Source organism: Branchiostoma floridae, chromosome 9, assembly GCF_000003815.2.
Source record: "Branchiostoma floridae strain S238N-H82 chromosome 9, Bfl_VNyyK, whole genome shotgun sequence".
In the NCBI taxonomy this organism is placed as follows: Eukaryota; Metazoa; Chordata; class Leptocardii; order Amphioxiformes; family Branchiostomatidae; genus Branchiostoma; species Branchiostoma floridae.
Window position 1 is genome coordinate 6,855,506 of NC_049987.1, and position 10,550 is coordinate 6,866,055.

General features: G+C 42.6%; 1 protein-coding gene across 1 annotated transcript in view; it reads right to left on the reverse strand.

The window, feature by feature from the left end:
- LOC118422878 (glycine receptor subunit alpha-2-like) overlaps positions 1-10,016 on the reverse strand; it is a 58,206-nt gene extending 48,190 nt beyond the window's left edge. Inside the window, exon 1 of the mRNA XM_035830709.1 lies at positions 9,939-10,016. The gene's annotated coding sequence lies outside the window, so the exon portion shown is untranslated. The remainder of the gene's footprint in view (positions 1-9,938) is intronic.
- Positions 10,017-10,550: the final 534 nt, after the last annotated feature.

Genomic DNA, 10,550 nt, shown 5'->3' on the forward strand with positions numbered 1-10,550 from the left:
TGGGAGGGGTCTTGTGGGCGTCCACATTTGTCACACGGCAGGTTTACGACAGCAGGTTTACGACAGCAGACTGACGGCATTCGTGTGGCAGTTGTTTTCGTGTCCGGTATAAAACCGAGCTGTCTTGTATAGAAAATCCTTGTTGTTGGACGGTTTTGCCATAAATTTGCCGAAAGCCTTTCGACAAAGAAAAATCGCACGACGAATGATGGAATGTACCTGCGGGTTTGCAGTAATCGATTATGGAGAAAGTGTAGGCGAAAGCGATTTTCTGAAAATCCGCCGTGAAAATAGTTCCTGTTGCTTCCACCTGGCAGGCCGTCAGGGATGCGGACCAGTGCAGCACAGCAGTTTCGTTAAGATGCGGATAGTCCATTATTCATGGCAGTAGAGTTGTACGTAAAGGTGCTGATAGGCCATGCTTCATCGCGGTAATGCCGTTCTCCGGCTTTGCGCAAAGATCTGTGTTTCCGTCCTTTGAAGTACAAAATTGATGATCTCGTGAGTGCGTCTGATCACTTTCTGCTCAAGGAGGTACATTAAGGAGTAACATTAAAGCGCACAAGGAGCAACATTAAGAAGCATATTTTGGGGACGAAATGCGGAAGACGATGTCGATCAACACGAATGGTGAGACCTTATGTATGCCGAAGGCTCGGATGGTGAACCTACTAAAGTCTAAAACGACTTCAGTCATTACTCTTGGTGTGCTGTGCAAAAAGGGGCTTTACGCGTAACCTTTACGGATACAGGCCTTGCATAGTGATATGTCTACAGAGATAATCTGTCTACTAACTTCTTCTCTATGTTACGTGTTGTATGTTACAGTATTGTAGCATCCTATAGTGTGTCGAAAGTGACGATATCAGTTCTTTATACAGGTACCAGTAAACTAGGAACCGATTGTAAGGAAAGCCCTGATGAAGCATCGTCTCTGTGGCGGACAGAAAGGTTAAGCATTGGAAAGTAGTCGGTCGTCTTTCCGTCTTGTCTCTGATTGGCTCCATGGTTGGGAAACAGCAATACGTCATCAAGACGGTGTTGAAGACGGGGTTGGCTAGGCATGTTGCAAGGGGAGAGGCTGTTGCAGTTCTCTTGGTTCTCTCTTGGGCCTGGGACCGTGTACGCCTGGGGAAGTATCGGGGGCTTGGGACCGTGTAAGCCTTGGGAAGTATCGGGGGTCTGGGACCGTGTAAGCCTCGGGTGGTAGCGGGGGTCTGGGACCGTGTACGCCTCGGGAAGTAGCGGGGCCCGGCACCATGTAAGCATCGGGTGGTAGCGGGGGTCTGGGACCGTGTAAGCATCGGAAAGTTTCGGGGTCTGGGGCCGTGTAAGCCTCGGGAAGTGAGTGTGGTCTGGGATCGTGTAAGCCTCGGGAGTCGGGAAGTATCGGGGTCTGGAACCGTGTACGCCTCGGGAAGTAGCGGGGTCTGGGACCGTGTAAGCCTCGGGTGGTAGCGGGGGTCTGGGACCGTGTAAGCCTCGGGTGGTAGCGGGGGTCTGGGACCGTGTAAGCCTCGGGTGGTAGCGGGGGTCTGGGACCTTGTAGACCTCGGGACAAAGTTTATTTATTTGTTGGTAAATATGACAAAGTACATTACACAGACTCTCACTAGTCTCAGGCAGCGTTGCTGATATTGGAGTGTCGACAAATAGGTACAAATACACAGGTACGAGTATGTAATGATGATATGACAAATTTACACATCACTAGCATGGTCGGGAGGTTAGCGTGGTCTGGGAGCGTGTAAGCCTAGGGAAGTAGCGGAGACAGACGTATGCTAAGGAGAGATGCCCATCTTAAGGTGGCTGTCACACCCGTCTTACCGCAATGTCTTCCCTTTCTTTCATTCTTCGCAGACCGTCATAAAATCCCCCTGGCACCAGTGGGATAACCCGCTCCACCACGCCACCACAGGGCTTCTTCTCGCCAGCTCTGTACCTGAGCCGCTAAAGTGGCGAGACCGCGGAGCGTCCAAATATTTCACAGATTTCTCAGCGGTCTTTGAGAGAGTGCTTAGTAATCTCCAAGGTCTGTTGATGACCTCTTATTGATTTGTCAAGTCAACTTATCCCAAAGGTTTTTTAATCATCTTTCAACGACATATATCCAACATCTTTCCATGGCGTTGTCCTTTATGTATCGGCTGTCAAACAGTCTCTGCCCTTAGAAAATGGGGCGTAACGGAGCAAAGATGGGATTTTTATCTGGATCTCCGTCTATTCTAACGGTTTTAGGGCCAGTCACATCCGTCGCATGGCCTTTTTAGCTATGACATAACCGACCGTCGCGAAGGAGAGACAACAACCTTTCCTGTCACAAGACGTCTAACCTTTAGACGCAACATCCAAGACTGATGCAAGAATGGGCCTAATTTTCTCTCATACGATGAATGTGACCAGATCCTTAGTCGTCCTTAACTTAATGGAACCCGCCACACTTGTCAAAAGGCCGGTGTCAGTGTGGGTGGATTAACCCTTACAGTCTGGTCTTCTTGCTGCTTGTATGTACAGTACACAACTAGTGTGTTACGTCTTAAGGCGGTTTACCGATTATGCGAAACAAAAATAAAACAAGGTATCGGCCACAAAAAATCAAGACTCCAGCACGTCCAGGTAAAAGTATACAGATAACGGAAGTTCTGCTGTAAGTTCTGCTGTCACATATTAGGGGGCCCCAAATCGACCTTGACCTTTGTCTTCCCAACACCTACCAACGTACCAAGTATCATCGTAATCCATCCAGAGGTTCTTGAGTTATGCTGACTACAAAAATCGGGAAACACAGAAACGCACACAGACACAGACACACCTAGAACAATATCTCCAATTTTCACGGAGATAACTAGCTTCCACGTTCCCGACTAACCGTGTCAGAAGTGACATATACGGTTATTTGCATTTGGAACATCCGCTGGTGGCTCCATGAAATAATCACATGCCAAGTACGACCTAACTAATTACGCCCGCTGGTCTTAATGGTGGTGAAAAATCGCCACAGACGCCCGGGGAACGTTTTGACGAAGGTAAATGACGCAAACCAAAATCTAATTATCCCAATCTCACTGAGTAATGCTGTAACAGTGCAGATACATGCAGGAGTTCGGGTATCTGTCTCCGACAGTTGAACGGTTCGGAGCCATTCTGTTTCCCTCCGGTGCGTTTTGCTGACTGCTACCGGCGGCTAATGAAGTGACATACATCGCATTACATGTCTGGCATCGTCAGTGTCTCCGTGGATGGATCGGTAATCGCAAAAATGAATCCCGCACTTTATCAACTAGATGCTAATATATCAACTAGATACTCTAATCTGCTAAATGTGACTACTATTCTTTTAAGAAGTGTAACTGTGTAGCAAACGGGGCATTAAAATAATTCAATGGGATGAAATACTTAGTTCTCCAAGTTATAAATGGTTCCACTGGGATTTTCGACCAGTCTTCTGACGAAGAAGAAGCCTGAGCGAAAATTCCGATGAGTCCAATTTTCTAAGTTTTTCTGATAATAGTTTCCCTTGGACGTTCGCAGTTCAGGTTACATAAAAACATTGGGACGTCTTGTAGCAACATGGTAATTAATCATCCGGGATGAGATCATCAAATTGATCCATCTAGAGCCGTAGTTTTACCTGAAAGTTCCCGTGAGACTAGTACAGTTAAAAGCTACAGAAAGAAACATCCGGTACACTAACGTACCAACAGGAAAAGGGATACTTAATTATCCGACATGAGAATCATTCAAGGATCCATCTAGGTTCCGAAGAGCCGTAGTTTTACCTGCTAGTTCCCTTAAGACCAGATCAGTTAGCGGTTATACGGGAAGGAACATGTAGTGTACTAACGTACCGCCAGGGACAGGGATACTTAATTATCCGACATGAGAATCATTAGATGATAAATCATCAGAACCATCCGACTCGATAGAGTCATTAGCGCGAGTTCCCCGCGCAGAGTGAGAGTGCTTCTGAGAACATCAAATACAAGGCGAGCAAGTGCATCAACTAAATGTGTCTATGGGACCGTACGGGCTTGTGGTTCTGATTGTGGACGCTTGTTTAAGAGCGAAGGGGGAACTACTACGGGCTTTAGACACCGTATGGGCCTGTCGTTTTGGTACGGATTTGGGAAAACGAAATGTCCTAAACACAAAACATTTGAAACATAAGGCTCCGAGGCTTTGACGACGAGGAGAGAAACTTTCAACAAGCTTAATGATCCCCACAGCGATTATGTTTTCCACTTGGTTGCTTCATTGCTTGCTTCATTTCGTGGTTATTTGCTTGGTTGCCCAGCTAACTTCCTGGTTGCTTGGATGCCCAGCGAACTGCCTGGTTGCTTGGATACCCGACTACTAGCTGGCTAGGTTGCAGGAGAATAAATGAAGCGTTAGGATGCTGAAATTAAAGATATCACACACATTACTATGTATATATATTGTATACATCATCAAGAAATATCAACAACATGAGACAAAGGGGTAACATGTAGATTCAATCGCACTGACATCCCATCTCCTCCCATTCGGCCATAACGTCATAATTACCTTTGCCAGAATGGCTAAGGTTATGTTTTGGGCTTGTGAGTCTGTGTGTGTGTCTGTCTGTCTGTTAACAGCATAACTCAAGAAGTCTTGGATGGATCCCGATGAAATTTGGTAGGTGGGTAGGGGTCGGGAAAACGAAGGTCAAGTTCGATAATGGGCCCCCTAGCGGCTTGCTAAGGTACTGCAGCAGAACCTCAATTTTTGATATCTCGTGTTCTGGACATGCTGTGATCATGATTTTTGAGTGGTAGATAGCCCTCGAGGCAGAGAGTAAGTGCTGTGAGTTTGGGCCCCCTAGCGGCTTTTTTGGAACTGCAGGCGCCGGTTTCCTTTCAAACTTTGGATGAGAATAACTCTACAACGTGTTGACGGATCGTCATGATTTTTGGTATGTAGATAGAATGAGTGATGACTTACATAATGGTATACTTATTATGCAAATCAGCAGCTAATTTGCATAATTAATGAGGAAAAATTATAAATCCACTACATTCCATGATAGGACTTTCAAACTTGTCACATATGTAGCTGGGAAGGAGAGAAATGTCGACAGATATCAATTATGCAAATGATGACCTCATTTGCATAATTAATGAGGAAATATGAACATGTTGACGGATCATCATGTTTTTTTGTATGTAGGTAGCGTAAGTGAAGACCTACATAATGAGATAACAATTATGCAAATCAACAGCTAATTTGCATATTTAATGAGGATATTTTATAAATTCACTACATTCCATGATAGGGCTTTAAAACTTGTCACATATGTAGCTGAGAAAGAGAGAAATGTCAATACATATTTATCATGCAAATGATGATCTCATTTGCATAATGAGAAAATATTAACGTGTTGACGGATCGTCATGATTTTCGGCATGTAGATAGCCTAAATGAAGACTTATATAATGTGATACTTATTATGCAAGTTAACAGCTAATTTGCATAATTGATTAGGAAAAGTTCATAAATCCACTGCATTCCATTATAGTACTTTCATCAAAGTTGTCACATATGTAACTGAGAAAGAGGGAAGAGAGTAAGAGGTGTATTTAAAGACTTTGAAAGAGAATAAGTCAAGAATGGATCAAAGGATCATCATGATTTTTGGTATGCTGATAGCTTAAGTAATGCTTGATACAATTTGATATCAATTAATTGTAAATTGGGATCTAATTTGCATAATAAATGCCGAAATTTTATAAACCAACTCCAAGCATTTAATTATAAAGAAAATGAAATGAGTAACGCATTTGTCTACAGACATCATTCTACATAACAAACCTGGTTTATTTGGCAAAGGTATGTGTTCGTGGAACTCTAGTTGTCAATGGAATGAAGGCTACACGAACAGTAATTATCTTGTAATCCAGAATGTGCGGTCAGTTCTTAAGAGATATTGTAGTGTGTGCTGACTGCAGCGTGATCGTGTTAGACTAGGGCACACTGGATAACACGGTTAGCATCATCTGTAGCTCGGTCCTCTAAGTTATTAATGGCTAATCAGCAGTTCTAACCCGATAGTTTGTGTACGTCAGGTAGAGTTTATCCGTTAATCTGGTCGCATTTCCGCGATGGTCACATTGCGGTTGAATGTAAGAGGTTTTCCCAACGTTATAATAATGCTAGGGTTAATCTTCCAAAACGGCGTCCAGGAAAGAAAAGTATTGTATGTGGGACAACAAACCACATCAAACGTAATTTTGTCATGAATATGATTTGTGTATATTTCTTTATTTCTTTATTTGAATTTACCACATGCAAAAACAAGTGGAAGGGAGGACAAAACAGGTGTATCAACACCTTTACAAGTTGTCCTCCCAAACCTGAAATGATAATAGAAAACAATACGAAACCAAAATCAAACAATAAACATTAGACATCAAAAGTCAGCAGACATGAATATACAATTCAGTGACAATTATACACAGAATTGATTATATACAAAATTATCAAATATCATTATATACAGAGTAAAAAGCTAATTACAATACTAATGTAGCCTTAAAGCAGTGCAAGAGGCACACCCACAAGATGTGGACCAAGAGCAGGGGACGTCGATATTGAACTGGGTGTCAAATCTCACAAACGTGGCTCTCACAAGCGATCGCTTGAATGTCAAGATGTTGGACTTTTCAGTGGCTTGAACCCCAATATTACGGAGGACAGGACTCAACTGATTCCAGATGGTGACCAGCCATTCCAGATGGTGACCAGCTATTTCTTGATAAAGATTGCTATTTTTCGTTCTCGTTCTCGTTGGGATCACGTTTGGAATAAGGCGTCAATATGATAATCTGTGGCTCGTCTCTTTAAGTTATTAATGACTGATTAGCAGTCCTAACCCAACGGTAGAGTTTATCCTGTGATCTGGTCGCATTTCCGTGATGATCACATTGCGGTTAGAGGTTCTCTCACCGTTATAATGCTGGGGTCACACCTCCAACCGGGGCCCGAGCGGGCAGTTTCCGCGAATGATCGAGAAGGACGACAAAGGCAAAACATAAAACATAATCTAGCTATTATGATTTCTATATTTTCTACACTTACTTTTCGTTGTCACAAACAGTCCGGCCGGGATCCCGTCTGAAAATATAGCCGCGACATAAACGGATATTGGCGAGTGTTACGATAATCTCTTCTCTTTAAGTTATTAATGGCTGAAGAGCAGTTTCAACCAAATAGTTTGTACGCCAGGTAGGGATTATTCGGTAATCTGGTCGTATTTCCGCTATGATCACATTGTGGTCGAAAGTAAGAGGTTTTCCCGCCGCAAGTCCGTCCGCTGAGAGTCCGGTGGGAAAAGGCGAAACTCGTTAAGGTGGTATCTCACTGTACTTGGGTCACCTGTGCGGCACTGCAGGGTTCGTTTTCTGTCGTGTTATTTTTGCCGATTTTTTATAACTTAGTTATTACGTAATACGTAAAAGTATGACTTAGAAAGCAACAAACTACACAAAACGTACGAAAATTCGTTCTTTATCTCTGAAATTCGTTATCTTTTGAACCCCGCAGTGCCGCACCTGTGCCCCAATTGCGGAGAGATACTAGTACCACCTTTAGGGCCCCGGTCACACTCCTCATGCGACAGTTTTTCCTCGGCAAATTGATGGCACTATCGTGGAAGCTGTAGGGCTGATACCAATCATGATTTTGCTATGGTCAATATTGAAAGTAGGAGGCCATACAATATTGGAGAAAGTCGTGGATATGTCGTACAAACAACTGCCTTCTGACGGGGAAAGTTCTCGCAGATTCTGAAGGTCGGTCCTGTCACAGCCTTGTTGCAAATCGCACGACTAATGACAATGACACGACCGCTCCTAGAGGTCAGGAAGATTTCCCCTTTATCCACCCTGCTCACTCGCTATCCGCTCTGCTTGCCGCCTTAGGGACAGATTTCCGGCTCTGACGCGTCACGAGACCTTCCTGCTGTCTGTGCAATACTTGACCCGTAATAGCATCAGTGTAAGAAGTTATCATAATGCTATTATAAAGCTAATTTGGACTGATTTGTGGACAGATGTGGTCACAGGGATTCCCATGACGACACGAGCTGTCAGTAAGAAGAGGATGACTCGGTAACGCCAGGCTTTCATGTTGCTGTCTGTTTCCACCAGATTCTATATGATAAACGGTATGTTTAATAAAACGTTGTATGGTGCTTTTAATACAAAACATGTTCAATATATTTGTTACCTTTGCCAGAATGGCTAAGGTTATGTTTTGGGCTTGTGAGTCTGTGTGTGTGTCTGTGTGTGTGTGTTAACAGCATAACTCAAGAAGTCTTGGATGAATCCCGATGATATTTGGTAGGTGGGTAGGGGTCGGGAAAACGAAGGTCAAGTTCGATAATGGGCCCCCTAGCGGCTTGCTAAGGTACTGCAGCAGAACCTCAATTTTTGATATCTCCTGTTCTGGACATGCTGTGATCATGATTTTTGAGTGGTAGATAGCCCTCGAGGCAGAGAGTTAGTGCTGTGAGTTTGGGCCCCCTAGCGGCTTTTTTGGAACTGCAGGCGCCGGTTTCCTTTCAAACTTTGGACGAGAATAACTCTACAACGTGTTGACGGATCGTCATGATTTTTGGTATGTAGATAGAATGAGTGATGACTTACATAATGGTATACTTATTATGCAAATCAACAGCTAATTTGCATAATTAATGAGGAAAATTTATAAATCCACTGCATTCCATGATAGGACTTTCAAACTTGTCACATGTAGCTGGGAAGGAGAGAAATGTCGATAGATATCCATTATGCAAATGATGGCCTCATTTGCATAATTGATGAGAAAATATGAAGATGTTGACGGATCATCATGTTTTTTGGTATGTAGGTAGCGTAAGTGAAGACAAACATAATGAGATACCAATTATGCAAATCAACAGCTAATTTGCATAATTAATGAGGATATTTTATAAATTCACTACGTTCCATGATAGGACTTTAAAACTTGTCACATATGTAGCTGAGAAAGAGAGAAATGTCAATATATATTTATAATGCAAATGATGATCTCATTTGCATAATTAATGAGAAAATGTGAACGTGTTGACGGATCGTCATGATTTTTGGCATGTAGATAGCCTAAGTGAAGACTTATATAATGTGATACTTATTATGCAAATTAACAGCTAATTTGCATAATTGATGAGGAAAAGTTTATAAATCCACTGCATTCCATTATAGTACTTTCATCAAAGTTGTCACATATGTAACTGAGAAAGAGGGAAGAGAGTAAGGGATGTATTTTAAGACTTTGAAAGAGAATAAGTCAAGAATGGATCAAAGGATCATCATGATTTTTGGTATGCTGATAGCTTAAGTTATGCTTGATACAATTTGATATCAATTAATTGTAACTTGGGATCTAATTTGCATAATCAATGCAGAAATGTTATAAACCAACTCCAAGCATATAATTATGAAGAAAATGAAATGAGTAACGCATTTGTCTACAGACATCATTCTACATAACAAACCTGGTTTATTTGGCAAAGGTATGTGTTCGTGGAACTCTAGTTTTTAATTTTAAAACTAGTGATGCTCATGAAAGGGGGGGGGTCATGAAAGGTTGTGTTTGTTTGTGACAGAAGTGCAGAGACAGAGTTGTGTGTGCATGTATGGTGATGTATGTCACAGTATGTGTGTGTGTGCATGTCACGTTTGTGTGCGTGTGTGCATGTATTTGCGCGTGTCTGTGTCTGCCTGTGTGTCTGCGTGTGTCTATGTGCATGTCCATGATTGCGGCAAGCATTTATCTCATATCAGTTCCCTAACACCCCCCCCCCTCCCTTGCATCCCACCCGCGTTTTTCAAGTAGTTAAACTTAAAGTTCCTTCTCTAACTTTGAGTCTAAGATGTGAAGTAACATTTACCGGTACTTACCTGCGAGAGGAGGAAAGTAGGAAGGTCACAGACGAACTTTTTCACACGCGGGAAAATTATAGGTCATAGGTCACGACCGGTTCTATTATAGAAGGAGTATTGTGATTGGCTACTTCCCGCTTCAGATTGGGCGGACCGACTCACTTGTGTAAGGGTTTATTGTTAGTTTTCTGGATTACTAGCAGTATACATTGACTATTTTTCGGTCAGGATCTGGAATATAAAAATCAAGATATCCTTTTACATCTATTCCCCTGATAATGAACATTTTGCCTTTCGGCTAATCCATATCTTCTTCAGTTACGTACGGCCTAGGAATCAGAGATGACAGAGGAGAAGTTACAACGCCACACAGCGGTTCTACTCAACACTGCAGCCCGTCTAACAGGCGACTTCTTCACAAGAAATCTCTCTCCAATGACAACCAATACCTCCTCGATACACTCTACTGCACTCTACAACTGATAAGTCAATAATAGCAAATAGATTAGTAAACTTAGATAATAGATAAATTCCGTTAAGGCGTTTCAAAAAGAATCCACAATCTTTCATCAATAACTACCTGTCTCAACTGATACTTAAAAAGTCTTCCTCTTGAGACTATCAGGATTT